Source organism: Dipodomys merriami, unplaced genomic scaffold, assembly GCF_024711535.1.
Source record: "Dipodomys merriami isolate MVZ:Mamm:240054 unplaced genomic scaffold, mDipMer1.0.p SCAF_557, whole genome shotgun sequence".
NCBI classification, from domain to species: Eukaryota; Metazoa; Chordata; class Mammalia; order Rodentia; family Heteromyidae; genus Dipodomys; species Dipodomys merriami.
In genome coordinates, this window is record NW_027206132.1 from 503,851 (window position 1) to 509,474 (window position 5,624).

A 5,624-nucleotide genomic window follows, 5' to 3' on the forward strand; every position below is an offset into this window, starting at 1 on the left:
TAAGAATAGGAACTGTGGCTCAAAGTAATAGAGTGGTAGCCTTGAGAGAAAAAGCTCAGGGACATCACCCAGGCTCTTAGTTCAAGAACTACAATCTACCCCAAAAAATCTATTTAATTTACATCTGTGTAAGTACAGTATTTCCATCACCGAAATGCACATCCATGCTCATTTGCAAGGTAACTCTGTTTTGGCTGAAGTACCACTAAACATTATCACTAAAGTAGCATAGGAAAGTGGGTTCATTCTATCTCTCTAATGGATTTTTCTCCACTAAAATACTCAAGTGTTACAATTATTCCAATTATTTACAATCATAACTTTTTTCTTTATATCCCTGATATTACAGTTTGAATTCAGTGTCGTGCCCCCTAAATGGGTGTGCTTACCACTTTGTCATGTGCCAGCCCTAAATTAACCTGATAATTTTTCAGATAGAAACTGGCTTCCTACTTGTGTATGATCTTGACCTCAGTCCACTTTATGTTATTCTTCCTGGAATTTAGAATAACAAGTGCATGGTATTCTGTACAGTTTTTTCTGTCTAGTCTGGGCTTTAACCACTGTTCTCACATCAGTGCACTCCCATGAAGTCAGGATTTTCATAAGCTTTTCATAGCTGATTTTTAAAAAATCTTTGCATTTCCTGCAGGTTCTTGAGTACTGAATTAATTTGTGTTTTCTTATCTTGTTTTGTTTCATTTGAATGTATGTGTTGAGTTGTTCCTCACTTTTCATTTTGTTTCTTTCCCTGATGTTCTTACCTAAAGTGCTGAAAAACCAATTCTTTTTTCTCAAGATAGTCAGGGTGAACATTATTTATTCCAAAGCAATTTCAGTAACATTTAAACACCGTCATATCTATGAATTGTATAAAAATGCTAAACGTTGAGAAGGGTGTTTTTACTTTCACAGTAGTCTTTGTCATACACAGATCATGAAATATATAAAGATAATATAACTACAGATGCATGCCAGGAGGAGAAAAACCTATTATTAATTGTTTGACAGAGGCTTCACTTCTAGTGAAAGAAATACATTGCTTGATGCAGGATTTCACAAAATCATATTGCTAGGAAGAACCTAAGCAATCATCTAATACTATAAAATTGAGTGTGAGGAATTGACTTCCTGAATAATTTACTTTTGGATCAAATAAAAGCAGGCTTCCAAAAAGAGTGTAGATTTTTGAGAAACATGATGAATTTTATGTAAATATGTCCTTAGCTGATTTTGTTAATTTGTGAGCCAGTACAGGGAAATAAAGTACAGCAAAGGTAAAAAATAAAGAACTTCACATTGAAATACTCATTTGTGCGTGTGTGTGTGTGTGTGTGTGTGTGTGTGTGTGTGTGTGTTCATGCGCATGCGAGTATGCAAACACACACGTGCATGTGCTCATGCATGCAGTCATCATTCTTGAGGCTTGATAGTGCCTGGGAATGATTTCTCAGATTCTGTGCCCAAGGATAGTGGTCTACCACTTCAGCCACTTCTTTTTTTTTTCTTTTTTTAGATAATCGCTTGTATTTTCATGATTGGATTGGCTTTGAACAGTGGTCATGAGATTTCAGACTCCCGAGTAGCTATTTAAGCTTATTCATCCTCTGAGTACCTAGTTAAAATTCTGGCTGTCCTGTATGCTTCACTGCTCTTTTATTCATTTCCTGAGATAATCACAAGCCTAAGTCATATATATGTCTACTTTCTTTATACTGTTACTGCTTGGCACCAGGGGCTCCTATCTGTACTCTTAAATACTTCGGAGGCTTGAGAACAGAACCCAGGCCAAAAGGTTAGTGAAATTCCTTCTCAATCTATAGATTGGTGCATTGGATCATTTCCACCATTCTTCACTATCTAGTTACTACGATTAGATGGATTGGGGATCCAGGCCAGTGAAGGTAGCAGTCTGGACAAGTTGGTGTTCATCTCGGATGCCATTGATGATGAGAAGGCTAAAAGGACAGATCAGGTGCATGTTCTTGTGGAAAGGAAACCCCTCTCCTAAAATTAACCACTGATATGACGCCTGCCAACAAGAAAACTTTACCCGAAGTTGAAATACCCACAAGTTCCCACAACCAAAATAAGTATATACATGAACATTCAAAAACTTAATACAATCTGTTCTTTGCTCTAATATCAGCTTCATCTGATTATCATATGATGTGACAGAACAGTTCCTTCATTAATCTTATGATAATTTAAAAAGACCTAAAAAATTCTTTCTCACTTATTAAGTGCAAATTAATGGCAAATTGCATCATTTCTTACAAATTTGACTACCACTATAAATTCATCTTATTATTATTATTAATAGTAATATATTCTGATTTATTACTTTACTTTGTAACAGTTTTTAAAATTTTGCTTTTCTGCTGAAGTTGAAGTATTTAAATAGTATCATCAAAGTATATTCCTTGGGTATTTAGGGCAGGTTTTTACAAAGTTTTTAACCAATGGACTCTAAGAATTCTTAATTGGTATATCACTTGGTTTATTTTTCATTTCAATTTAATATTATTTTAATGGTAATGTACACAGGGGTTACAGTTATATAAATAAGGTAAAGTAATGAGTACATTTCATAGGGAAGGAACATTGTTATCTCTTCCATCGATTTTTTAGTTCACTCAAAAGAAGGAATACTGATGCTTTTGCTATTGCTATTGATCCATGGGTACTTTTGCTTTCTTTGTTAATGCATTTTTATTATAAAATCGATATACAGAGGGTTAAAACTTAATTAAGTCAACTAAAGAGTACACTTCATTTTATTTTCTAAATTTCAAATTTTTGGCTTACATAATTTCTTTTGTTTCTTTATGCTAATTCATTTTTTTCAGAGTTGTAGGATTAGTTAATTTATTTTTGCATGATTTTACACATGCAAATTATTCAAAAATTATTTTGCTTTTATAATATTTAACATGTGACTATTTAAAAATTGTTTTCTTAATTTGTATATGGCTATGATTTTAAATAAATTTATTTTCTTATAGTTATAAACATATTTGTCCAGGTAACAAATCCTTACTGTATTTTCAAGAAGCACATACTTTATTAAGAAAGGCTTCATTACTTGGCCACTTTTTGGAAATATTTTTTCTTGAATTAAAAAAAAAATTTGAGCTCGGCATTGTGATTTGTGGAATCCATTTTCTAGCTATGGTGGGAAGTGTAAATAGGGTTTGAAATTCGAGAGATACTGAGAAACTCTGTGACCTTATTATAAAACTATTCAGAATGAAATGATTAGAGATATAGCCATCGCTAATGTTATATAGGGCATCTCGCTATCATATTCTAAATCTTGATTTAAAACACCAGTAACATCACTCATTTGTCAAAATAAAAGGACACATGTTTCAAAATGTTTATTATTTAACCTTATTTCAAAGATTCTCATGTCTTCTATTAATTTTCAATTTACTTAATCTATTAAAATCCAAGTATATTGTGATTATTTTATTTCTAGTAAACTTTAAAATTGTACAAGCAATATTAAGATTTTATATATTAACATACTTTTACTATTTGTGATAATTTCCACCCTTTAATATGATAATATCAATATTCCAAATGTGGGTATGTGGTGTGTATGTGTGTGTTTATGTGGTTTTTGTGTGTGTGTTCTTTGTGTGTACTTTGTAATGTTTGGGAGATCACACCATTGCTTCACACATGCTAGGCCAATGTTTTACCACTGGGCTATACTGCCTAGTTATAATCCAAATAGTGTTTTAAATCATGACTTTGAAACTTTCATTCCTAGTATGTTTTTTCAAAATTATATATGATAAAATGTGATCCATATTCTATCCACGCTAGCAATTTTTATTGTTATTTAGAATATTCCCACTGCCTTTCCGCTTCCAAACTCTTGTGTTTGTTATTGATAAAGGTTTTACTTTGCTTCTTTTCTCTCTTCATTGTTTTTCCCTTTAGAGTTTAGCTATTCTTTCTCTTATTTCTTTGGGAATTTATTATCATATTCCTATTAAATTTCCTTACATTGTAATAGGTATATATAGTGCTTTATTTTCTACTTTATTTTTTCCCATTTTTCACTGACTTTTGGTCCAAACTATTAGATGGATTAAAAAGAAACTTGACTCAGGACACTTTACTTTTCTCCTTCTCTTCTCTGAAGTCTTTCTATTTTTTGAAACACAATAGCAATGACATATAGCTCCTATGTGGTCCATCATTCCTTCCCCTCTCACTCTCCTCTGTTGTACAGCTGAAGTTGTTATCATTCAGATACAGCATTATCTAAATCTTAACTTATTCCTAAACTAATTTTAGTTGTTTCCAGTATTTTCTAAAGACATTTCTCTATGTATAATATCTGGGGTCTTGTGTTTTTCCAAGGTACAAAATATGAGTGACTATCAAACATCTAGATATCTCTGTAGAATATTGGTCCACCTGCTCAATAAACTCGTATGTAAATTCAAGGAATACAGGTCAGTCAGAACAATCTTGTAAAATGGTGTAGCTTCAGCCTTAATACTAGCTTTGAATCTTATTACCATGTTTAGTAGTGAAGATAAAATAGTTCAACTATAAGAGCAGATACATAGAGGAATGTAACAGATTTGTCAAAATAAATTCTTAGTTTTATGATCAATAGATTTTGAAAACTATCCTATGACTTTATGAAATAAAAATAAAATCTTAAATGGGTGTATTGATACTATTGTCTCTCGAGATTTAAAGAATGATCTTAGACTATTACCTCAATCTTTTTTTGTTTTGCTTTGTATTTTTGTCATTCATGGGGCTTAAACTCTGGGCTTAGTCCCTGTCTGTGTGCTCTTCTGCTCAATGAGAAGTACCCTACCTCTTGAGTCACAGCACCAGATCTGGTTTTCTAGAGGTTTATTGGATATAAGATTCTCATGGACTTTTCGGCCTGGGATGGCTTTAAACTGTGATCCTCAGATCTCAGACTCCTCAGTAATAAGGGTTACAGATATGAGCCTCAGGCACCCATCCTACCTCCATCCTTATACAAAAATTTAAAATAAAAAATGATTATCAAACTAAATGTGAGATGTGAAAATCTATAAAACATAAATGTAAAATTTCATGACATTGCATCAGTAAGGATTTCTAAAAATTTGACATGGAAAGCATTAGTCGCTAAAGAAAAGCAACAATAAACTGGATTATATTAAGTGATAGCTTTTCATAATTCAAAGTATACTATAACCGAAGTGAAAACATATCCCACAGATACAGGGAACATATTTGTTAATGCTACAATATTTCTGAATCTTAAGTATTTTTATATCTTCTAATTCTATATAAATTTTTACCTGAATAGGATATTTCTTTGAAGAACATATATAAATTAATAGTCAATAAGAGGAGCATATGAAATAATTTCCTCTTTAGTTTCTAAGAAAAAAGACAAAGAAAACTCACTAGTATTACCTTAATATAAAAAGATGACACAAAATATAGTAATGCATTTGTAGAGAAAATGATCAACTCTACATAGGAGAATGATTTGTATAATACTACGATCATTTTAGCAAGCAAGATTGCAAGTCCTCAAAAGGTCAAAGAGAATTGTATATGCTCCAGCCATTACACTTCATTGTATGTATTAA